The 27,101-nt window shown below is 38.7% G+C and overlaps 1 pseudogene; it reads right to left on the bottom strand.

The window, feature by feature from the left end:
• Nucleotides 1–861: 861 nt before the first annotated feature.
• Nucleotides 862–25,744, bottom strand: LOC101822647 (annotated as a pseudogene).
• Nucleotides 25,745–27,101: the final 1,357 nt, after the last annotated feature.

Raw genomic sequence — 27,101 nt, 5'->3', positions numbered from 1 at the left:
GGCAGGATTGCCATTTTTACTACATTCATCCTACCTATCCAAGTGCAGATCTTTCCATTTTCTTTCTTTCTTTAATTTATTTCCTTAAAGACTCAAAGTTCTTGCAATACAGGTCTTTCACTTGTTTGGTTAGTGTTACCCCAAGGTATTTTACGTTATTTGTGGCAATTGTAAAGGGTGATGTTTCTGTGATTTCTTTTTTCCATAATACATTTTTTTATTTAGGTTTGGTCAGTACAGTTGATATATACTTGAGTCACAGGGCAATATGCATTAACGGAGGTCACAACAGTTCATAAAAACTTAGTAACTATTCACACAGATTTCTTAAACATTCAGTCACCTAAAGATGAGTACACAGATGGTGGAAAAACTTCATCTAACACTAAAGCTACTATAGGACTCGAAGTCCAACTTTTTAGTGATAAAAAATACTGTACTGAGCAAACTTGGCATTGATAACCCACATCTACTCTAACAAGCTAGAATGGTGCATGAGTCTATAACAGCATGAGGAAGAATGCCCTTACACAACACAGGTTCTAGATAGACACAGATTTATACAGACATCATTGTTATAGATTCCCATTTACAAATTCACATTAACTCATATAAAATAACTTAACCCTACACAAAATGTTCTTTTAGCAATGTTCAAATTAACTTTTACGATTTTCAAAGTGGCAGAGGTATTGAAGCAATAAAAAAGAAAAAAGAAAAAAAGAAAGAAAATAAAATAAAAAGGAACCAAACAAAAATACACCCACAAAAAAGGCAAATTGTGACAAAAGTACGCATTAAATTTTGACAGTATCCTCGACTAAATTAAATGACAGTCTGTAAAACTTTGCTGGAAAAATATTACAAAATTGAACCCTGTACATTTACACTTGAGTCCAAGACATTCTGAATGTGGCGGGAACCCACAGTTCAATTACCTTTCCCACTCACCGCTTTCTCCTCTTGAGTGTCTATGTCATTTGAATGTGTGAGAGAGTTTTCACTGCCGTGAGTTTTCACATACCCAGCACTGAGCGAGTTTATGTAACTATTACCTCCTCTGCCAGTTCTCTCCTCTGAGCTGTTGGGGGCCTTATTACCATTCCCTGAAGAAGAAGGAAAAGTCATCCTCAGTGTGTTCCCCTCCCTGTGAGATCCAGACCCAGATTTCCGCTGGCTGGAGGAGCTGCCATTACTTGGTCCATTTGCCAGATGACTGCAGTCTTTGCTTGTGGCCTCTGCCTGATCTACAGGTTCAGAAGTTGTAGTCCTAGTGGTACACGGGGTTGAGGCTTGAGAATACCGCTGCTGCTACGGCGCCAACTGCTGTCGTGTCTCCTTCAGTTGTTGCTGAAGAACTAGAATGGTGCTCTGCATACCCTCTACTTCTTTGTCACGTTGAATAATGAAGTCATTCAGTTCATCCTGACTGCTTTTAAGCTCCTCACTATATTTCTTCTGTAAAGCCAACTCTGCTTCAATCTGTGCAATACGGCCCTGGGACAGCTGCCTTCCAAGCTCCCGGTTCTCCTTGATAAGCATTAGACACTTCGCCATTAACTTTTTGCCTGTTTGACTCATTTGAGTTTTGACCCAGATGTTCAACAGTCATGAAGTCCACAGTCTTATTGACATAACTGATGTACAGTGTCTCTAAGTCACTATGCTCAAGGCTAAGAGCGATGCATATTCCATTTTTATATTTTACTGGAATTTTACATATTCATAATTTAAAACCCCTAGGTTTTGAATCCTCCAAACTGTCTGACTACAGTGTGCCACAGACTTTAGACTTCTGTTTTCCCCTCTATTTTCTTCAAACAGAAACATTTCTCAAATTTCTACAAGTTCTAGAAGGGGAATTTTTCGTCGGTGGCCCCTTCTTCAGAATAGTCCGACGGTATCAGGGTTCTAAAACAAGGGGAAGGGGAAGAGAAAAGCAGAAACACAAGGTTCATCTGGTAAGTTTTACATTAACCATTACAAGCTGGACAGTATAAGAATGTGGCTTTTTTGGCTCAAAAAGTCTGAGTCTTGGAGTAGAAACGAGTACTTGGCTGTCCCACCACAGCTTTCTCAGGGTGGGACTGTCAGAGAAGTCTTGACTGGGGAGTATGGTTTGTTTACCTATCAGGCGTAAACTGGAACAAACCCAAAATGAACTGAGAACCTGGAAGTTTTGCCTGATAGTTAAACAAATCATACTCCCCAGTCAAGACTTCTCTGATTTCTTCCTCAGCCCTTTTATAGTCTGTACATAACAGAGCTACTGATTTTCTTGAGTTGATCTTGTAGCTTGCCACTTTGCTGAAGGTGTTTATCAACTGTAAGAGTTCCCTGATAGAGTTTTTTGGGTTACTTATGTAAACTATCATATCATCTGCAAATAGTGAAAGTTTGACCTCTTCCTTCCCAATTTGTATCCACTTGATATCCTTTTGTTGTCATATGGCTCTAGCTAGAACTTCAAGTACAATATTGAAAAGGTATGGAGAGAGTGGACAGCCTTGTCTTGTTCCTGATTTTATTGGAATCACATTGATTTTCTGTCCATTTAGTTTGATGCTGGATTTTGGTTTCCTGTATATAGCTTTTATTCTGTTTAGGTATGTTCCTGTTATCCCAGATCTCTCCAAGACCTTTATCATGAAGGGGTGTTGGATTTTGTCAAAGGCTTTTTCAGCACCTAGCGAAATAATCATGTGATTTTTGTTTTTCAGCTTGTTTATATGGTGGATTACATTGATGGATTTTCATATGTTGAACCATCCCTGCATCCCTGTGGTGAAACCTACTTGATTGTGGTAAATGATTGTTTTGATGTGTTCTTGGATACGGTTTGCCAGTATTTTATTGAGTATTTTTGCAACAATGTTCATGAGGGATATTGGTCTGAAGTTCTCTTTATTAGTTGTGTCTTTGTGTGGCTTGGGGATCAAGGTTATTGAAGCCTCATAGAAAGAGTTTGGCAAAGACCCTTCTGATTCTGTTGAATGGAATAATTTGAGAAGAATTGGTCCAAGCTGCTCTTTGAATTTCTGGTAGAATTTTGCACTGATGCCATCTGGATCTGGGCTTTTTTTTGTTTTGGAGACTTTTGATGACTGCTTCTTTTTCCATAGGGGTCATAGGTCTATTTAAATTGCTTATCTTTCTTCATTTAATTTTGTCAAGTGATATCTATACAAAAATTGTCCATTTCCTTTAACTGTTCGAATTTTGTGTAGTACAGGTTTTCAAAGTCTGATCTGATGATTCTCTGAATTTCCTCAGAGTATGTTGTTATGTTTCATTTCTGATTTTGTTAATTTGCATGTTCACACTCTGCTAAATGGAAAGTTTGGACAAAGTTTTGTCGATCTTGTTGATTTTCTCAAAGAACCAACCCTTCATTTCATTGATTGTTTGCATTGTTTTCCTAGTTTCTACTTTGTTGATTTCAGCCCTCAGTTTGATTATTTCCTGGCATCTACTCCTCCTTGGGGAGTTTGCTTCTTTGTTTTCTAGATTGTCAGAAGTGCTGTTAATTCTATAGTATTACTGTTCTCCAGTTTCTTCATGTGGGCACTTAGTGCTATGAACTTCCCTCGTAGCACTGCTTTCAAAGTGTCCCATAGGTTTGTGTATGTTGTCTCTTCATTCTCACTGAATTCTAGGAAGTCTTTAATTTATTTTTTATTACTTCTTTGACCCAGGAATGGTGCAGTTGTGCATTATTCAATTTCTTGAGTTTGTAGGTTTTCTACAATTTGTGTTGTTGTTGAATTCTAACTTTAAAGCATGGTAGTCTGATAAGATTCATGGAGTTATTCCAATTTTTTGCACTTGCTGAAGTTTGATATGTTGCCAATTATGTGGTTGATTTTTGAGAAGGTTCCATGTGGTGGTGAGAAGGTATATTCTTTTTTATGTGGATGGAATGTTCTATAGATGTCTGTTAATCCCAATTGTGTAATAACTTCTATTAGACCCTTTGCTTCTTTGTTAAGTTTCTGTCTGGTATCCTGTCTAGTGGTGAGAGTGGGGTGTTGAAGTCTCCCACTACAAGTGTGTGTGGCTTTATATGTGATTTGAGTTTCTTTTATGAACATGTATGTCTTTGTATTTGTGGCATAGATGTTCAGAATTGAAAACTTCATCTTGGTGGATTTCGTCTGTGATGAGTATGTAATGACCTCCTTCATGTCTTTTGATTTGGAAAATATTTCCCACCCTTTAACTCTGAGATAATGTTTGTCTTTGAGGATGAGGTGTGTTTCTTATATGCAGCAAAAGGATGGGTTCTGGCTTCGAATCCATTCTCTCAGCATGTGTCTTTTTATGGGTGAGTTAAGGCCATTAATATTGTGGGATATTGATGACCACTGATTGCTAATATTTCTTTGATTTGGAATGGATGTTGTTGGTGGAATTATGTGTGGAATTCCACTCCTTTTTTCTTTTGACTGTGGGTAAAGTGGGATTATCTAATGCCTATGTTTTTCTGGTTGCAGTTAACTTCCTTGGGTTGGAGTTTTCCTTCCAGAACTTTCTGTAGGGCTGGGTTAGTGGATATGTATTGCTTGAATCTAGTTTTGTCATGGAATATCTTGTTTTCTCCATCTATAGTGATTGATAGCTTTGCTGGGAATAGTAGTCGGGGCTGGCATCCACGGTCTCTTAGTGTTGGTAGAATATCTATCTATCCAGGACCTTCTGGCTTTCAGTGTTTCCACTGAGAAGTCAGGTGTAATTATGATAGTTCTGCCTTTATATGTTACCTGGCCTTTTTCCTTAGCTGCTCTTAATATTCTTTCTTTATTCTGTATATTTGGGGTCTTGATTATTATGTGGCGAAGGGACTTTTTTTGTGATCCACTCTATTTGGTGTTCTGTAAGCTTCTTGTACCTTCATTGGTATGTCTTTCTTAAGATTGGGAAAGTTTTCTTCTATGATTTTGTTGAATATGTTTTCTGCCCCTTTGAGGTGGTTTTCTTCTCCTTCTTCTATACCTATTATTCTTAGGTTTGGTCTTTTCATGGTGTCCCACATTTCCTGGATGTTTTGCATTAGTGATTTGTTGGACTTAAGGTTTTCTTTAGTTGATGAATCAATTTCTCCTAGTGTATCTCTTGTATTTTGTTGGTTATGCTTGTATCTGTAGTACCTGACTGTTGGCCCAGCTTTTCTATTTCCAGCCTCCCTTCAGATTTTGTTTTTTTTTTATTGTCTCTATTTCAGTTTTCATCCCTTGCACTGTTTGAATTGTTTCTTGCAATTTTTGCCTTGTATTTTTGTCCATTTGTTGCATTTTATGAATTTTTTGGTTTGCTTTTTCTTCCATTTCTTGCATTTTTGGGTTGTTTTTTCTTCCATTTCTTTGAGGGATTTTCCTATATCCTCTTTTAGGGCCTCTATCATTCTCATGAAGTTGTTTTTAAATTCTTTTTCTTCTGCTTCATTTTCATTGGAATGTTGTAGTCTTGTTGGTGTGGAGTCTCTAGAATCTGGAGGTATTATATATGTTTTTCTGTTGCTGAATGTGTTTCTATATTGTCTCTTTTCCATCTCTTCTTCTAGTGGGTGCAGAAAGAGCCCCATACTGGTCTGGTGGTTAGGGGACCAGAGTTCTCTTCCGGTGGGTGCAAGCAAGTCCAATACTCTTGTAGTTCTTCTCTTCCTGGTCCTACTCCTGGTCCTGTGGGTGGAGAAGAAGTGCTAGAATCTGGGGTGCCTAGTCTCCCACCTGGTCCCTGGGGTGAGTAGCTCCTGCAGGGATGGGAGGCTCTGTGGCAATCAGTATGCACTCCCCAGGCACTGGAAGGCAGGCCTGGATGTGGGGCCTTGTTTACCTGGACCTGCTGGTCCTCTAGTCTCCTTGGTGGAAGAGAAGACCTGGGATCTTTTGGTGCCTGGTTCCGGCCAGAATGAGAAACTCTGTGGCAGTCCCCAGGCAATCCCCAGGCACTGGGGCACAGGCCCGGAATCATGGCCTTGTTTACCTGGACCTGCTGCTCCCCTGGTCTCATTGGTGGTAGAGAAGACCTGGGATCTGGGATGCGTGGTTCCCACCGGGATCTATTTCATCATTTCTGACTTAGCAATCATTTAATACAATAAATCATCCTCAGCAGGAAAAAAATGAAAAAGACCATCCATCAGTTTTTAAAAAGAAGTTGTCTCTAAAACTGTTTTGTAATATGGACACAATGGTAAAAATAAAATGTCCCTTCTTGCTTTCAGAGTGCATCTTCACAAAATGATGCTGATAAATTGGATATATGCATGTAGAGGAATGCAAAAAAGTTCCATGCTGCTCACCACCCTGTACAAAATTCAACTCTAAATGGACTTAGGTCTTCAACATAATACCAGATATCATGAATGTGATAGATGGACAAGCTGAAAATGGTCTTAACACAGAAAGAGACATTCTGAACAGAACACGGATAGCACAGGCACAAACATCAACAATGAACAAATGGGCCCTCATGACACTGAATGGCTTCTGTATTACAAAGGAAACCATCATTCAGAAAAAACAGCAGGTTACATATGGGAAAAGACTTTTACCTGCTACATAGCTGATTGAAAGCTACTATCTAAAATTTATAAAAAACTGAAATAAGCCGGGCGTTGTTGGCTCCCGCCTATGCCAGCACTCGTGAGGCAGAGGCAGGTGGATCTCTGTGAGTTCAAGGCCAGCCTGGTCTACAAAGCAAGTTCCAGGACAACCTCCAAAGCAATACAGAGAATCTCTGTCTCGAAAATAAAAAAAAAATGTACAAACAAAAGCCCCCTGGATATCAAGAAAACAAGTAACCAAATTGAAAAATGGGATACAGGTTCAAATAGAAAGTGCTTAAAAGAAGAAACATGAGTGAGAAAAACATTTAAAGATTTTTCAACATCTTAATCATCAGGAAAATGTAAATAAAAATTACTTTGACATATCATCTTACAAGGACACTTGTTCAACCATGTTCATTGCTGCTCTATTCACAATAGTCAGAAACTAGGAAGACTCTGTATTTTCATCAATAGAAAAACTAATGAAGAAAATATGATACATTTATATAATAGAATATTACTCAGCATTTAAAAAAGAAACAGAAAACATGAAATTTGCAGGTAAATGAATGAAGATGAAATAAATCATCCTTGGTAAGGTAAACGAGACCCCAAAATAAAAATATGGTATATATTATCTTATATGTGGATATTGGCTGTTAAGTCTTTGATAAGCAATCCGTGTAACCACAGAGGTTAGGAATAGAATAAGGGACTAGAAGGTAGAGAAGAATCTCTGTAGGAAGGGAAAATAGAATCTATCTTTATGCATAGACAGGGGTTGGGAGGAGACTAGAATGGGAGCATTAAACAGGATGATGAATGAATAAACAGTAAGAGAGGGAACACAGGAAGGGACATCTAAAACTAAGAGCCATTTCAGGGGTTGTATGGATACCTACTACAATGGACTCCTCTTAAAACATGTACATATACGAAAGAAGTTCAAATGGAATCACCAAATAACATGGGAGATATAGGCTCAACTAGACATATCTTAGTACCAAATGAAGCCTCCAGTTCCAGGGATGAGTTGCATCTAATTGGGTTGCTTTCTTGTGGAAACCCCCAAACAACCTAGGCTATTGTCAAATATATTTTTCACAGTATCTGTTTATTTTATAATGAGGGAGAAAATGTGAAGGTGTTGATTTTGGTAGGTGGAGTGTGGGGAGAACCTGGAAGGAGTTAGAAGAGGGAATAAAATGATCAGAATATATTGTATGGAAATCAATTTTCAATTAAAAAAAAGAATGTAAAGCACATAGGGTGCACTTATGAAATGTGTAGCTCAATTAATAAGATTATTTATAACCCTCTCTACTATCCCTGTTCCTCCTTTCAAATCATTAGAATTTCTGTTGCTCTTGTCATTAGACATTAAACCACATATTTTGGTGGCTCCCCAATGGTGCCAAACAGTTATAATAATCAGAAATGTGTGAATGGATGGATTATCAATATGACAATTTTTATTTAACCTTGCAAGATAGCTTTGAAGCCTATTTCAGCCTTAAATTGCAATCCAGGCAGAGGCCTTTGAAGTAAATTGTTTACATTGATTTGAAAGCCCATAAACCTTTATGGTAAAGTCTGCTATTTGAATTTACAGCCTTGCATAACTCCACAGTAAATCACTTTCTGTTGCAGGGACCCCTTTGGACGACTTGAGAAGAACTAATAGAATCTGTCTTGTGAGACAGAACTGACTCCCTATGAAACAGCTTCTTCCTACTGAGACAGAGATGTTAGCACCACCCTCTGCCTGTGGTGCTCATTGGAGATAAGGAAGCACCTGCCACACCACTTGGTCTCAGGCATGGGACCCCTCATGATTATGCTTCGAAAACATCAGCACATTGTCCTCCTCAAGAACTCTTTCCCTTCAGTGAGTGGTTATGGAAACAGTTTCTGTCTGTGCTTAAGGAAGTCTTAAGTAGCATCTCCTATGCTTTCAAAGGATTGATTTCATCCAAGTTGATAAAGCTTGAGAGTAAAAGAGGGAACTGAACATTATCTGAAGGGTGGCAGCCAGATAAGAGATATGGTCCTACTGAAGACAAATAGGATAATGGACATTTTTTAAAGGAATGGAAATACTGTTTTCAGATTAACCCCAAAACAGACATCAAGTGTTTTATTATTAAGAAAATATACAAGGCTCCTTTTTTACAGTTATATTTTCTGTCATGCTCACATTTCTGAAAAGTTGTTTGTAAAGAAGGGCAGCATAAAAACAGTAAAATTCACACAGTTTCAATCTGTATGTCTGAGACTATACCCCAGATTTGTTTTTCATAATGTATGACCATAGCAAATTTTCCAATCTCTTTGACTCTTTTTTCCTAGTCTTTTAAATGAAAAAATTAAGAATTATACCTTAGGGTTCTTGAAAGGATTGAGTGATTTAATACATGTTAAGTAAGTAGAATTGAGTGCAACAAATAATGCATCAATATTGATGTGTTATTACTATTTTAAACATGATTTTCCTATAAGGAAGACAAGAAGAGAAAAGCAGAGAAAGAGTGATGTTTGAGCAAGTGTTGACTTGATTTTATTTGATGGTTCCCTACCAAATGTAGGAGGTGATGGAGGACAATTTTAGTGTAGCAAATGCAAAAGGAATGGCTGACTTGCACTGGGCAATGTCAAGCATTGATTTGGTTGCTTTCAAAGTTTCCCTGCCCCCTCTGATCATAGGCATTTACTGTTTCGTCTGCTAAAAATTTTTTCTACACCTTTCTTGTTGAGTGTAAAAACTTCCTTTGAACCTTGCCCTTTACAACAAGGCAGCCAACCATAGTCCACAAACATGATTATGGTTATTGAACTGTATCAGGTCAAGAAACTAAATGGTCAAAGGTTACAAAAGAGGTTTGCAGTTTTATTTGTTTGTTTTTTGTGGAAGATTTTAGTGTTTCCATACTAGATGACACTGCAAATGGAGATAAGGGAGATGAGACCATGTAAACCCAATACTGCAAATTTCTCTCCCCATATTGTGTCTTCCAATAATAGGAAGCAGAACAATTCTGATGATCTCATTGGAGTCTGGATTCTTAAAGCTTGCCCTGCCTGTGGATACTCAATGTATATATGTTAATAACTTGCTTACTACTGCTCTTAATATAAGCACCTACGTTTCTCTTTCCACTGACTTTGATAGAACAATGACTACCACAATAATATTATATAGAGAAGATAGTAAAGGCAGTAAGTACATAATCATGAACTGCAAAGTTGGAAAACTTAAATTCCTGTTGTAGACTGATTCGAAGTCTCCATTTGAAATGAAGATAAGCTACTGTAAGTGAAAACTAGAGATAAGATTAGGAGGCCTTGAAGTAATGAGGCCAGGAGCAAGGGTAATGGATCCTCTGGGACTCTTCAAATACCAAGTGCTTTGTGATACTCATGCATTGCCAGCATAATTCCTTCCACCTAGGAGAGATTTCGCTAGAACTAGAAAGAAATTGAAGGTAAAGGGCAGACAAAGTCATCCACTATCCTAGTTTATGATTTTTTATCGCTATTTGGAAAACCAACCTAGGCTTCTCAGTTGAAAACTGAGCACTGTGTAGAATTCAGGAGCTAGCTGTTATTAATAGAGTTCTCAGATGCTACCTCAACTCAGAGATTTTAATGATAAAAATTCTGACCTTAATTCCTAGCTAATTGAATATGTTTGGAGCTTTATGGCAGTTAGGTTGTCAAGTAAATCTGGAATCTAGGAGCCTCTTTCAGATTGTGCAACACCTTTATTGACTTTAAGCAATAAAATCTGACACAGGAAGCGATTGGCTTGCTGAATTGATAGTCACCAATGTGGAAATCTTCCTAGCATAATTTAAGAGTACTACACATTGAAGGCAGCAAGGAGAGGGCTCTCCTATAGTGGGCTAACACTTTAGCACCTACTCAGGCAGAAGAAAAACCTTAGACTGCGTTTAGCATGGGGAAATAATGCTGCTTCTGCTCATCTACAAAGGACATGAGGTCTGGAATGCAACCTCCTTTCATCATTGCTATTGTTTCTATTTCTACATGAACAGCACACAGACTATCCCTCAACTGTGTTTCTGTGAGTTAATCATAGTGCACAAGATTCTGAGAAGACACCGCCAAATCTGGTCACCTGGGGATGCAAAGCTTTAACTATATATTATTTCATAGTAAGGAAAGTGTCAAGCAAACACATACAGACATGAACTGAGTGCTAAAATATTCTAAAGTTTTGCTAAGTAATAAAAACAACAGCTTGAGGAAAACAGGGCAGGGAGTAAAAATAACATTGTCACAGCAAAAAAATTACAAATGGCTTAGGAACACATGAAGGTGATAAAACATTTTCTAAATTTTATACTGGTAAAATTCGTTTGTTTACATAAAAGATTTATAAGAGATAAACATCAGTTTATATTTGTCTAAATTTTAAGAGTACATACATATGCATTTAAAGTATAACAACCCTGGAAATATAGTTATTAATATGATAATTTTGATGAAAAATGGGTATTACCTAATAAACAAATGGTCTTAGTTTATAGAAGCGTGTAAAGATATAAATGTTATCTGGGTAAATGAAGAAACTACGTTAAACAAAAGCTAGAAAACAAATTGTGCCAGTGGGAAGAAGCATGTGCTCAGGGTCCTGAAAGTACACACTAGGGGGCCAATAAGTGGAAAGTCCTAGACATTTCTATAAATAGCACCAGTGCTTTCCCTGTTAATAGAGCCATTAAGTCTCTGTGAGGCTTTTTATGTCTTTTGCTTCTTCAAACAAGATCAAGTTTAGCTTATTATTTGCAACTGGATGTGTCCTTATTTTCTTACTAGGATAGTTCCTGTCCATTATATTTAAAAAATATAAAACAACACATCACTGTACAGTTTCTCTATCCTCATCAAAATAATGAGTCAGTAACCAAGTGGAGCACAGGTTTAATCTCATGGGGGCAGGAAGGAAGGCAGACTAGGGGAAAAATGATGTTTTAAAATTTACTCTGAGAAATCTCCATATGATTGATCTGAACAAGGTTTTCATTTATATTTTCTTCCTGTGAGGCTATCAGTAACAACCATGCAGGATTACAAATGTAGACTAATAAATTAAAAGGTAAGGAGTGCAGGACTAGATAGTGTATAAGCTTCTGGCAGTGGATATTTTGATGATAGCTTGACAACTGCTATTTCTCATCTTTAAGAATCAAGTCTCTAGAGTTCAGCACTGGGACCCTGGGATGGGGGAGCTCCACTGACAGCCTGCTCTGTTTTCCAGCATGTTGCTGCAGATTGCAAAGCCAGCAGAACGACAGTCTCCAGATGCTCAGGTCTGAAGGCTTAGCGGCAAATGTCTTTATCCACTCAACTATCTGCCCACCTCTAGATTATCATTTTTGACAAACATTTTTAGGGGGTATGCTGGTTAGATTTGGTCAACTTGATGTGTGTTAGGCAGAGGGAACCTCAACTGAGAAAATGCCTTTATCAAATTGGCCTATTGGAAAGTCTTTGGGGCATATTTAAAAAAATATTGATGCCCACTGTGGGTAGTGCTTTGCTTGAGCAGTTGGTCCTGGGTTGGATAAGAAAGCAAGCTGAGTAAGTAGCAGTCTTCCATGGACTTGTTCAGGCTTCTGCCTCCAGGTTCCTGACATGCTTGAGTTCCTGCTTAGGTGCCTCTCAGTAAGAATAATGTGTAATCATGAATAAATAAATAAATAAATAAAACAGAAAACCTTTTCTCCCCAAGTTGCTTTCTCCCTTTGTGTTTTATTACAGCAATAGAAACCCAACTAATACAGGAGGAATCTAATAATTCGTTACTGTTTGTGATTATTTTTAATATGTCATCAGATGCTGAGTGTTCACATGTGTAACAGAAAATCCATGTGACAACAGGACAGAGCCTATAAATGCTGCAAGAATGCAAGAATGTAAAACTTCCCAGTGTTGTTCCACTCTAGGGCGGGAGATAAACAGATACAAAATATGTGAGAGCTCCACTGTTTTCATAAGCAAAATTATTCCAAGGTGAGTTTGAATTTCAATTTAAAGGCAGCACACTACTTGGGGTATTGCAGACTTCACCTTATTTGTGTGGCTTCTGAACACGAACTTCTCTTTGGTTGGCATACCTAGTGTAAAATGAACAAACTCTAAGTTGTACTTCTTGGTACATCTTTACTAAACTTTAACACCATGTAAACACCATGCAGAAAAAAAACAAAATAAACAATAGATTATCAAGTCCAGTAAAGTTCCCTCAGTTGTTAGTGGTCCATGGCTCCTGTGATTGTTTCAGAAAAAAATGACTGTCAATTCTATTACACAATACAATATTTAAATAGCTCAGTGGAAGTGTGTGTGTCTCTGTGTTGTGTGACATTGTGTGTGTGAATGTGTGTGTGTCTGAGAGAGAAGAGAGAGAAATAGAGAGAGAGAGAGAAAGGGAGAGAGAGAGAGAAAACGAGAAAGAGAGAGAGATAGGAGAGAGAGAGAGAGACTCTGAGACTCTATATGGGGAGATGTGCTTGATGCCAAGCCTGCCTGAGGACCTTAGTTTAATCCCCATGACCGACATGATGAAAAAAAAAAGAATCAGCTCCCTAAAGGTTCTCTGAACTACAGCATGGAATGTCAATATTTACACAATAAATAAACATATAAACATATGGAATTAATATTTTAAGTAAAGAACAGGGAGACTTTTACTATGACACCACAGAAAGAGTAGCAGGAGTAAAGGTTGCTGATTAACATGTAACTCTCAATGAACTTAAGCTTTGATTGAAATGTGTTAAATTAAGTGAATCAGCCTCAATGTTTTCGTTTATAAGGGTGAGTACTGTAAGAACTTAATGCTAGTATGTGTGTTTCCCCTTTCTTTGTTGCTCAGAATAACCACAGCCATCCACTCACAGAGTATGCAAGGAAGTGGGGTCTCCTAGGTATATGGTGTCATGGTAGCAGCTGTCAGGAAATCTCAAGAGTCAAGAAAAGAAACAGATGGTGATGATGCTGTGTGGGAAAAACCAACAGAACACTTGGGGTCCTGTCCCGAATTTCGAATAACTTAAGAAATAAGAGATAGATGGTAGAATGATGGGGATCAGATACTGAGTTTAGCACTGATAAAGCCTATCAGAGAGTGGGGCTTAGTTTGCAGGTCAAGACACCTGGTGAAAGCCTACCAGGGGAACTGCATCTGCTACTCTACTGATCTGAGAGAACTGCCTTGCTTGAACAGAGGCTAAGTAAAGGAAGATTGGCCCCAGTGCTTGCAGATGTTTAATTAAGGATCATTCTTAATTAAGCTGCACGAATCAATGACTTTCAGATATTTGTTAAACAGCAACAGACACTTCACTTCTCCATGGAGAGGAGTAAAGAAGGAATGTAAAGAGGCCTGGGCTTTACAGAGCAATTGTCATTCTACCCACAGAACAAATTGTAGTTGCTCCTAATGTTAGATCTACCTTCTAGCCTCTCTACAGTGGCCGTGTATGTGTGTAAATACCACTTTGTACCATGATAAAGGTATGTTTACTTTTATGATGAAAAGCCCTAAGGTAATCACACAAGTCTAGGCAGGGATTTATTTAATCATCCGTAGAACATAAAAACTATTTGTAAGAATTAACCAGCACTGTGATTAGTTGTCTATACTTCCTTGAAATATTAATCATTCAGCCTTTTAAATAAATTGACCTTGATGGATAAGGTAATACTACATTTCTAGGAATTATACATCCCTTCTCTTGTTTATACTAAGCAATTCTAAAGGTGTATGCAGAAACAAAAGGACAAAAAGTTCCTCTAGTATGTACATTCAGTAAACATGAAAAATTAACCTTTATTCTAAGCTATAATTTAAAAGGTATTATTAAAAGCTTGATACTATGCAACAGGAAATACAAAACCAGAATCACTAAGGCCAGGAAGAACTCACTAAAAATAAGTCATGGAAGAAAAGAAACATTATTTTTTGGATAAAGTTAGAAGACTTGTAGGCTATGAAAACTGTAAGAATGGAAACAATAAGAAATAAAAATCGCAAGAGTGATGGTATTTATCTCTTGGCCCATTGTGCTCAACCCAAGAGACCTGTTAATCCTGAAGTTCTTGAGAGGAAAACCAGTTGCACAATTTTGAGCTAAATTTGAAGCAAGCTTTAATAATAACCAGTTAAAAAGGACTCTGATCAAGCCCACCTCTGAGTTCTCAGGAGATGGCCCTAAGTCACATTTTGCAGGGGCTTAAAAAGGTAAAATCCATAATGCATTGCATTTCCCATCAGGTTCAATCTCCAGTCAAGGGCAAGTATACATCCTTATGTGTTTCCTGCTCACATAGTTCCCACCCACAAGTAATTATGCACATCCAGTGTAGATGGGTCAAACAAACTTGTTTAGGGGAATTAAAAAAAAAAAACATGTGGCTTGTTATTTCCCAAGAACTACAACTCCCAGCATTCCAAGAAGTTATCCTGTCCTTGGGCAGGTAGAGTTTACAGGATGTCTTGGCTTTTACAGCTCCAAAGCAACTGCTGTGCTTCTGATATATGCGTAGATTTCAGAAAAATAAGCTGTTTTTATGTTTTAAAGATTATGGCAGATTTCCTTAACTAGATAGACAATGGATGGCTTTAAGTAGCCATCTCTACAAGGCAATTTCTGTACTGCACTACATAAAATCAGTTCACTTAATAGAAGCACTCCTATTCACTGAGAAGAGATAATATTTTAATATATGTAGTCCAGAATATAAAAGAAGGCACACACCGAGCACAAAACATTGGTTTTTTATTATAACTATGGTTATTTTCAGTGGCCACATATTTACTTCTTGTTACACTAGTGATGTATTGTGCATAGATTCATGGGAGACTAAATAAAATTAATTATGCATCAGGAAAGAGTTCAGAGACTGATTTATCAAGGCTGATGTATTTTCCTACATTATCTTTTCCTTCCTGCATTAATTATTAGCATAATGACCTTAATTTAATTATTTCCATTATTCTCCAGGGAAGGAATTCAGTGATGGTTCCATTCCTGGTGACCCTAGTGTGCCTGCAATGAACAGAAGACACTCATCTTCTCAATGGACCCAATATTTTTCTCCATATTTTAACTTCCTGTAGATCATGAGTGAGTAACCTCTCTGACATGCTACTACTGCCATGATGTCATGCCTCATCATAGGCCCAAATCCAGTGGAGTCAGACTATCGACTGCTATCTCTGCAACTTCGGGTAAGCAATTATTCCCTTCAATTTTTTTGTTTTGTAATAGCAATAGTATTATGCAATAGCAATGTAAAGTCTTACCAAACAGTGTCAGAGAGTGGTAGGTGCTGAGGAGCAAAAGAAAGCATAGACAATTGACAGAAAATCTTGGGGTAAAGAGTAGGCTTGACTTTGAGTAGGACATTAAGAGTAAATCGCACAGGTGATGCTAGGCCAGATTCACATGAGATGAACAAGTCCACAAAAGTGAGAAAAGAATGGTGTGTACACGTTCATGTGTGTATGAATGTGCGTTATTTATCATGTAAATCAATTTCGCATAGAAACATCATAAATTGAAACTGAAAAAGATTGTTTGTTTTAAAACAATCCATTTGAGAGTGATTCAGAGTCATAAAGGGTACAGTTTTTTGTGTAATTCAACTTATTAAAAGTATATGCATTTCTTATTATTCTATTTCATTATTTCACCATTTTAAAATGTGCCATTTACTTTATGTGCCATCCAATAATCACTAGCAATACAAAAACAGACATTGTTTGGCCAGCTGCCAAAATAAAATCATATTTTGAAAACTAAACTAAGGGTGCATTTGGTATGAATAGTATGACAGTTTTCGCTAGTGCTATTAACTTTTTAGTGTATTCTGTGAGAACAAAGGAGCTGCTTGTTTTACATTTCTTGAGAACTTAATCAAGTAACTCTCAAGTTCTAAGTAATTTTATCCATATGAAAAAAAGCCAAGTACAGAGATGGGGATCACCCAAACAGTCACTTGTTCCTGAGTCTATAGACTCTTAGCACTTACAATATAATTGTAATCTTTTAATACCTATGTAAAGGTGGCCACAAATTAGTTATAAACAACTTGTGAGTAAAATTCTGGTGTTTTCTGAGGAAGGAATTGTATTTTATATGCCCTAAAAGCAGCTTATGTTTTTGACAAACATAAAGGTAGAATTATTGTTCCATAGTAAAAAATATCAGACTAGCTTGTAGCATCAGAGACCTGAATGATGGAACTACTGTTATTTGGTATTATCTTTGGCTAAATGTTTGACTTAAACTTGATATATTCCCATGTAAAAACTGGCATAATAGTAAAAATTATCTGAGTTAACTATGAGACTTAAAACTTAAACATGAAAAAATATTTTACATGTTATATTAAAACATTAAATGTGTTGATGTTGCCTAGTTTATTCACTTAACATTTAAGTGTTTATCCATTAATTTACTTATATATCTGTAATTGAATAGACTTAATGAAGCACAAAGATTAAGGGAACTCCTATTAATCAGGAGTCACCTGAGAAATACAAAAATGGTTTGCCTGCATGTACTGGCTTATATGATTACAGAGGCTGTCAAGTCATAATATCTGAAGTGGTCAAACTGAAGACATAGAGTAACAAAGTCACAGGTCTATTCAGAGTCATTTGACCTAAGAAGCAGAGAGGACAATGGGTTAAGTCCCAGTCTGAAGGATAGAAAAGACTCAAATCCCAGTTTAAAGACAGAAGACCAATTCTGCCTTATTCAGTTTTTATGTATTATTCCCTTCACCACCCACAACAGGGACATGAATATGCTTAACTACCTATATAATCCAATTTATCATCTATAATGTCCAGCTTCAAACACTGTATGTGATGGTAGGGAGTAAGTTTTATTATATGAATTCTAGAAGCCAAACTTTCAAACCACAGCAAATGCCATAATTCATTTTATTGTTAGTTGATGAAGTTTTCTCTTTTAGCTGTCAGATGTCTTCTTTCTTTGAAACTTCCTAATAAGCCATGTTGAAACACAGAAACATCTAAAGACATCAAAATGTAAACAATCATGCTTTCCCAAACAATACATGCTTCATTTAAAAAGCAATGACAAACTATATAAAACAGTTTAATTGAAATATACAAGTTGTTTAAAGAGCTCTTTAAAAACAAAAGAAAAACACGTTTAAAAAGTGAGTAACGAACATGATTCATTAATTCATTAAAAAATCACATGGGAAGTGTATTACAACAGTAAGAATATTTGGTAAAGCCTCAAGGATCACAGGATTTTATGTTTACTTAATATCTATATCATTTATTACAGATGAGAATATAGATATCTTAAGTGAAGTTATGCCACTTGGAGAGACAATGCTCCCCCACAGGAGTCATAGACTAACTAACAAAGCCTCCAGTAGAAACTTTCATTTGAGTTGGTCATGGCAGTCTAAGTGACTTCCAAAACTGCCATAGCCCTTGGTTGCTTCTCAGAGGTTGAATGTAAATCCCTATTGCTGAAGACATAATGCATTTCAGAAGATTTGAGCTGGATCTAACACAAAAGCCTCCTTCCTATAGTCTAGCTTTCACAGTGCTAGAAGGCAATATATAAACTTCCAAGAGAGGTTAGCAATCAATAGTCCTACCTAGATGAGGCACCCAAGAATCAGAACAATGACTAGCATGGAAAGCTCTCCCTAAAGCTACAATAATGGCACGCATACCTTGGTGATAACCAACGGCTATCTAAATTGGCTTAATGCCCACTCAAACAGAAAAACCATGCCTGGTAGTAGGAGCAGCAACAGCAATTCACCTTTAGCTTTTAAAATTCACCAGTGGTGCTTCAGATAGATCCTAAACAAGTCCGTGCCTTGCTATCTGTCAACTTGACACAAATTGGAATAATCTAAGAAGAGAGAATGCCAAGTGAAGAATCACCTCCATGGACTTGGCCTGATGGCAAGTCCGATTCCACAGCTTAGTCAGTGTGAGCTGTCACTGTGTAATTGATCTTAGCCTTTGTGACAGGTATAACGTGAAATGATAAAGTAGTTTTGATCTGGAATTCCCTGGTGGCTACAGATATTAAACATTTCTTTAAGTTATTCTCATTCATTTGAGTTTCCCCTATTGAGAATTCTGTTTAGATTTGTACCCCACATTTTAATTGGGTTATTTGTTTCATTTTGTTTCTGAGGTATTTTTTTGATATCTAGTTTCTTGAATTCTTTATATATTTTGGATATTAGTCATCTCTCAGATGTGTAGTTGTTAAAATGTTTTCTTGTTCTGTAGGCTTCCACTTTACCAAATGACAGTGTCCTTTGCCTTAAAAGACATTTTTAATATAGGCTTGAAAGACAGGGGTTAGGGAATTGAACAAGTCACTTGAGAAAAAAGTAAGACATACCTAAGGCAAAGGATGTGGGATTCTTTGGGGGTTACTTTATCTTCCCTCTCCCCTTTAACAGAGGCTTACTATGTGGCACTGACTAGCCAAGAAGTCAATAACTCACTATAGTAACCTGAGCTGAAAGAATACATAATGGGGCTGATACAAAAATATGTTATAGTGATGGAGAAAAAAATCTTGCTCTTGACAAAATAATGGTAATAAATTATGCTTCATCACATGAATAAGATAGCCAAAATTCTGTTTTATAGAAACAAACCATGTAATATATGTGATATATGTGTGTGTGTGTGTGCAGAAGATTTTCGCAGTAAAATTCCAAAAACAAGACAGTATATCAATTTAGTGTGTTTTTCTTTTTCTTTTTAATTTAAATTAGAAGCAAGGTTGCTTCACATGTCAATCTCAGGTCCCTCTCCCTTCCCCTCTCCTCTGCCCACACCCTCCCATCAACCTCCCCAATAACCCCTGCTTTCCCCAGTTTGTCATTTCATCCAGGGCAGGGCCTAGACCCTCCCTCAAGAGTCCAGGGTGCAAGTGATTCTCTCATTGTGGTGTGGGCACCCAAAGTCCATTTGTATGCCTAGGATAAATACTGACCCCATTGATGGCCTAGGCCTACTCACTGACACCCACATTCAGAGGGTCTTGATCAGTCCCATGCTGGATTCCCAGCCATCAATCTGCGATTAAAGAGATACCCCTTGTTCAGGTCAACTGTTTCTGGGGGTTAAATCAGCCCAGTCTTAACCCCTTTGCTCACTAGTATTCCCTGTCACTGGGTTCCTTGATTTCACCACAGTGTTTAGCTGTGGATGTCTTCCATCAGTTATTGGATGAAGGTTCTGTTTTCCAGACTCTATGGCTGTGGGATTGTAGGCAGGCATTCCCCAGATTTATGTCTAAAATCCATATATGAGTGTGTACATAACATGTTTGTCTTTTTGTGACTGGGTTACCTCACTCAGGATGGTTTCTTCTAGTGCCATCCATTTGCCTTCAAATTTCAGGATTCCAATGTGTTTTTTTCTGCGGAATAGTAAGTGCTCCATTGTGTGAAAGTACCACATTTTCTTTATCCACTCTTCAGTTGAGGGGCATCTGGGTTGCTTCCAGGTTCTGGCAATTACAAATAATGTTGCTATGAACATAGTGAGAACATATGTTCTTGTTGTATGAATGTGCATCTTTTGGATATATGCCAAAGAGTGAAACTGCTGTGTCTTCTGGTAGACTGATTCCCATTTTTCTGAGGAATCTCCACACTGATTTCCAAGTGGGTGTACAAGTTGGCATTCCCACCAGCAATGTAGGAGTATTCCATTTTCTCCACACCTCTCCAGCATAAACTGTCATTGGTGTTTTTTTTATTTTAGCCATTCTGACAGTAGTAAGATAATATCTCAGAGTTGTTTTGATTTGCATTTCTCTGATGACTAGGGATGTTGAGCACTTTTTGAAGGACTTCACAGCCATTTTACAGCCTTGTCTTGTTCCTGATTTCAGTAGAATCGCGTTGAGTTTCTGTCCATTTATTTTGATGCTGGCTATTTGTTTGCTTATATAGCTTTTATTATATTTAGGTATGTTCCTGTTATCCCATATCTCTCCAAGGCCCTTTCATGAAGGAATTTTCAGCATCTAGTGAGATGATCATATGATTTTTGTTTCTCAGCTTGTTTATATGGTGGATTACATTGATGGATTTTCATATGTTATCCCGGGGGTGACCTGCTTGATTGTGGTGAATGAGAGTTTTGATGTGTTCTTGGATCCGATTTGCCAGAATTTTATTGAGTATTTTTGCATCAGTGTTCATAAAGGATATTGGTCTGAAGTTCTCTTTCATAGTTGCATCTTTGTGTGGCTTGGGTCTCAAGGTTATGGAAGCCTTGTAGAATGAGTTTGGCAAAAACCCTTCTGATTCTATTGCCTGGAATACTTTGAGAAGAATTGGTATAAGCTGTTCTTTGAATTTCTGGTAGAATTATACACTGAAACTGGACCTGGGCTTTTTTTTTTTTTGGTTTGGAGACTTTTGATGACTGCTTCTATTTCCAAAGAAGTTATAGGTCTATTTAAATTGCTTATCTGTTATTGATTTATTTTTGGCAAATGAAAGCTATCCAGAAATTTGTCCATTTCCTTTAGATTTTTAAATTTCGTGGAGTACAGATTTTCAAAGTATGACCTAATGATTGTCTGGATTTCCTCAGTGTCAGTTGTTACATCCCCCTTTTCATTTCTGATTTTGTTAATTTGCATGTTCACACTCTGCTGTATGGTAAGTTTGGATAAAGGTTTGTCTGTTTTGTTGAGTTTCTCCAAGAACCAACTCTTCATAGCATTGATTCTTTGTATTGTTTTCCTAGTTTCCACTTTATTGATTTCAGTCCTCAGTTTGATTATTTCCTGGTGTTTACTCCTCCTGGATGAATTTGCTTCTTTGTGTTCTAGAACTTTCAGCTCTGCTGTTAATTCTCTAGTGTAACTATTCTCCAATTTCTTCATGTGTGCACTTAGTGCTATGAACTTCCCTCATAGCACTACTTTCAAAGTGTCCCATAAGTTTGAGTATGCTGTGACTTCATTCTCATTGAATTCTAGGAAGTCTTTAATTTCTTTTTTTATTTCTTCTTTGGCCCATGAATGGTTCAGTTGTGCCTTATTCAATTTCCATGTGTTTGTAGGTTTTCTGCAATTTGTGTTGTTGCTGAATTCTAATTTTAAAGCATGGTGGTCTGACAAGAGGCATGGAGTTATTCCAGTTTTTTGAAGCTGCTGATGTTGGATGTTTTGCCAAGTATGTGGTTGATTTTTGAGAAGGTTCCATATGGTGGTGAGAAGAAGGTATATTCTTTTTTATGTTGAAAAAGTGTTCTATAGATGTCTGAAAATCCCATTTGGGTCATTACTTCTGTTAGCCCTTTTGCTTCTTTGTTGAGTTTCTGTCTGGTATCCTGTCTAGTGGTGAGAGTGGTGTGTTGAAATCTCCCACTATAAGTGTGTGGGGATTTATATGTGATTTAAGTTTTAGTAATGTTTCTTTTACGAATGTGGATGCCTTTGTATTTGGGGAATAGATGATCAGGATAGACACTTCATCTTGGTGGATTTCACCTGTGATGAGTATGTAATGACCTTCTTCATCTCTTTTGATTGATTTTCGTTTTAATGTCTAATTTGTTAGATATTAGCATTCGCTAACCCTGCTTCTTTCTTGGGTCCATTTGATTGCAAAATTTCTTCCCAACCTTTAACTCTCAGGTAATGTCTGTCTTTGAGGGTGAGGTGTGTTTCTTGTATGCATCAGAAGGATGGGATCTGTCTTCGAATCCATTCTGCTAGTCTGTGTCTTTTTATGGGTGAGCTAAGGCCATTAATATTGAGGGATGATAATGACCATTGATTGCTCATTCTTCTTTGATTGGAATGGTTGTTGGTGGTGGAGTTAAATGTGGAATTTCACCCCTTTCTTCATTTGGCTATTGGTAGAGAGGGATTCCATAATGCCTATGGTTTTCTGGTTGTAGTTAACTTCCGTGTGTTGTAGTTTTCCTTCCAAAACTTTCTGTAAGGCTGGGTTAGTGGATACGTATTGCTTGAATCTAGTTTTGTCATGGAATATTTTGTTTTCTCCATCTATAGTGATTGAGAGCTTTGCCGGGTATTGTAGTCTGTGCTGGCATGCATGGTCTCTTAGTGTTGGTAATATATCTATCCAGGACTTTCTGGCTTTCAGAGATTCCATAGAGTAGTCAGGTGTAATTCTGCTATGTCTGCCTTAATATGTTACTTGGCTTTTTCCTTAGCTGCTCTTAATATTCTTTCTTTATTCTGTATATTTGGGCTCTTGATTATCATGTGGCAAGGGGACTTTTTTGTGATCCACACTATTTGGTGTTCTGTATGCTTCTTGTACCTCCATTGGCATGTCTTTCTTAAGGTTGGGAAAGTTTTCTTCTATGTTTTTGTTGAATGTTTTATGCCCCTTGGAGGTGGTTTTCTTTTCCTTCTTCTATACCTATTATTCGTAGGTTTGGCCTTTTCATGGTGTCCCACATTTCCTGGATGTTTTGTGTTAAGAATTTGTTGGACTTCAAGATTTTCTTTGGTTGATGAATCCATTGCTCCTAATGTATCTTCAACACCTGAGATTCTCTCTTCCTGAAATGGGATTGCAGCCAACAGTAGAACCCCATCATCTCAGAACTGGCAGGTAGGGCATGGGGACAGTGGGCTCCAAGACGTCTGTTCTCTCACCATCCAGGCCTGGGAGAAACCCTGTGAGACTGTGGTCAGGAGTGGTGTGCCTGGGACGGTTAGAGACCTCTGAGAAGAGAAAGGTTCTGAGCACAGGTTCCTATGTCCCGCTCTAACATACAACCTTATAGGGTCTATGGAGTTGACATGAATGGGTGATGAGCTTCAGAACATGAGTGAGCCTTTGCTTCCAGTGCAGAACACTGACCAATGATACTCATGGTGGCTCTCAGAGAGATTGTTTTTTAATGTTCTTTCTCAGAACCCAACCAATTTGTCCAGATACTAACCTTTCATGAAACAAGGTTGCTTCACAAGTCAGTTCCAGGTCCTTCTCCTTTTCCCTCCCCTCCTCCCATGTCCTCCCCCAAATTCCCTCTCCCACAAACCACCCCCCATTATCCCCACATTTCCCCAGGGAGGGTGAGGCCCTCCATAGGGGTGTCCATAGTCTGTCATTTCATACAGGGCAGGGCCTAGACCCTCCCCCAAGAGTTCAGGGTGAGAGTGCACCTCACATTGTTGGATGGGAGATGACACCAGAATACACAGGCCTGGGCACTCATCACTGCTCAGCCCCTGGGATTGTCCTATGCCACTGGCACATTATAAGGATCTAACTAACTGTCTAGGAAGCATATTGAATGATGGGGATAGGAACCCAGAAGGTTCCATGGGCAAAGTTGTAGAGGCAGAATCCAGCTACTTGAGACACCCAGGAAGTGACACAGCAAGTTTCCCCCAGGTGGGACCAGGAAAGAAGCATCTAGAAGGCACACTGCATATCCATTCAAGCAGCAAGTGCAAGCATATCCACAACAGCAAGATGACCATGGAAAAAACATCCTTTTCACAATTTGAACAGTGACAAGAAATATTCACAGGGGCCTTCTTTCCTAGACCCCAGCACACAGAAGGTGCTAGAAACACATCTAACCAGATGTCTTGTGAAACACTGGTGGAGCTTGGCCCTCAGAGGCCTCAAGATCATCCATGTTTTTAGCAGAAACAAGGCTTCCTTTGTGCCTTTTCAAGAGCCCTCCAATGCCTCCTTGCCCCTTGGGGACTCTAGAGATAATTCCCTTCCCAGAGATAATTCCCTTCCCACAAATCCCAGTATCCTGGGAGAAGCTTTTCAGCAAGCCCCAGAAGAGACTGCAATGAAAGGAGATTCCCCTGTGAAATCCACAAAGAATCCTCCTTCTGCCCTCTATCTGGAACTCCTGAGAGCTATTCTTACCAGGGAAACTCTGTGCCTGCGGAGGCCCCTACAAGTATCCAGGAGGATAGTATGAAATCTTTGTCCACTGAAGAGAGCCTTGTAGGAAGAGCCTGGCACTGTAATACTGTTCTTAAATCTTGCACAGGTAAGCCAGTGTCAACTCCAGGCCTATTCAGAGGTATGTGTCAGTCACCAAAAAATGAGCATGTGTAATAGGGATGACAGACCAACCGTTGTCACTTATGAGCAACAGTGTTGCATCCCAGTCAACAAGTAGTAGGAATCCAGAGAGCTGGAGAAGGCACAGAACAAAGGGACATGTGACTGGGCATTCACTTTCTATCCAACAATAAACATCTATGGATTTTGAATGTCTGGAGACCACTGAAATTCCATCCTCTTCCAGAACTATTGTTTTACATTTATTTTTCATTTTAAATTTAGATAAGAAACAATGTTGCTTCCCAAGTCAGTTCCAGGTCCCTCTCCCTTTCCCTTTCTACTCCCGTTCCCTTCCCCCAACTCCCCCATTATCCCCACATTTCCCCAGGGAGGGTGAGGCCCTCCATAGGGGTGTCCATAGTCTGTCATTTCATACAGGGCAGGGCCTAGACCCTCCCCCAAGAGTTCAGGGTGAGAGTGCACCTCACATTGTTGGATGGGAGATGACACCAGAATACACAGGCCTGGGCACTCATCACTGCTCAGCCCCTGGGGTTGTCCTACAGGACTATGCCACTGGCACATTGTTTCAAGATTGTGCCCCTGACATGGTTCTTGCTGCACATATCCTGGCCTCCATGGCCTCCAAGTCCAGCTGCAAGACCGTGTCCACTACAAGAACATCAACCTCCCATGACAGGTTCCCTTTTCTGTCATGAGAAGTGACTGTTCCCAAGATATCTAAACCACAGGAACCAGGAACCATGGACTAGCCACAGCTTTGCTTCAAAGAACCAAAAGGATGACTATAGAAGTCCCAGGCATGACTTCTATCATTCAGCAAAATGGCCTGCCCAAGCCTCCAAGTCAGATAGCCATGAAAAGAAGTTTGGGGATAAGATCAAAAGCTTCATATTATCAATTTTATCCCCAAAGTGAAAGTTCAGGAAAATTCACAACAGAAAGTCAAGGCCCCATCAGCCCCAACCCGAAGTCAAGGGTCAATGGGGAGCAGAGTATTCATACCTCAACAGGTCGCTGAAGCACAGAACCACCTGACCTCGGCTGTATGTGTTCCAGTGGAGAAACGGTATCCATCATCAATGTGTTCACTCTAAATATTTGCATGAACCATCTAAAGCTTCAGTGTGTAGGCATGTCTGCCATCATAGAATTCCTATTATCCAGTCAAACATAACACAAGGAAACACTAGCTGTGTTCAACAAGTTATCCCCAAGGTGCACAGACAAGCATCCACAGACAAATGGATGCCCTAAGTTTGCAACGGGGTTCAGATGTTGAGACAACCTTTGTCGCAAGCTGCCATCTATCATGGAATAAGACAGACACCACGTGTCCCTGGGACCCCTATTCACTGTCCTAGGCACTGCTGCTGTAGAAGTGGACATTACTGAAAAGAAGTAGTTTTCTGAATGTAAAGTAATTAAACTTTCAGTTCCTCCACGTCCTACTCTCTCTTCCACTTCTCCCCCTCTCTATTTCCCAGGTCCCCCTCCCTCCCATCCCTCGCCATGTTCACCATCTGTTCAGAGGATCTTGCCTCATTTCTCTTCTCTTGGGTACCATGCATAGCTTTTAGGTCCTTTCCTGTTTCCCAGACTCTCTGTCAGTGGAAGTGCTGACTGGCACTTTCCTGATCCGTGTCTAAAATCCATATAAGAGTGAGTATATACCATGTTTGTCTTTTTGTGACTGGGTTACCTCAGTAAGGATGGTTTCTTCCAGTGCTATCCGTTTACCTGCAAATTTCAAGATTCCATTGTTTTTTTCTGCTGAGTAATACTCCATTGTGTAAATGTACCACATTTTCTGTATCCACTGTTCAGTTGAGGGGCATCTAGGTTGCTTCCAGGTTCTGGCTATGACAAATAATGCTGCTATGAACATAGTGGAGCAGATGCCCTTGTTGTATGAATTTGCCTCCTTTGATGTATGCCTAAGAGTGGAATTGCTGGGTCTTGTGGTAGATTAATTCCCATTTTCCTGAGAAATCTCCATACTGATTTCCAAAGAGGCTGTACGAGTTGGCACTCCCACCAGCAGTGGAGTAGTGTTCCCATCTCTCCACATCCTCTCCAGCATAAATTGTCTTCGGTGTTTTTGATTTTAGCCATTCTGACAGGAGTAAGATGGTATCTCAGAGTTGTTTTGATTTGCATTTCCCTGATAAAGTGTCTCTTGGCCATTTTAGCCTCCTTTATTGAGAATTCTCTGTTTAGTTCTGTACCCCACCTTTTAATTGGACCCTTTGGTGTTTTAGAGACTTGAGTTCTTTGTAAATTTTGGAGATTAGCCCTCTGTCAGATGTGGGGTCAGTGAATATCTATTCCCATTCTGTGGACTGCATTTCTGTCTTGTTGACTGTGTCCTTTTCCTTACAGAAGCTTTTTAGTTTCATGAGTTCCCATTTGTTCATTTTCAATCTCAGTGTCT

This window comes from Mesocricetus auratus, unplaced genomic scaffold (genome assembly GCF_017639785.1).
Source record: "Mesocricetus auratus isolate SY011 unplaced genomic scaffold, BCM_Maur_2.0 Super-Scaffold_6730, whole genome shotgun sequence".
In the NCBI taxonomy this organism is placed as follows: Eukaryota; Metazoa; Chordata; class Mammalia; order Rodentia; family Cricetidae; genus Mesocricetus; species Mesocricetus auratus.
This window is presented reverse-complemented; position numbering and strand designations above follow the sequence as displayed.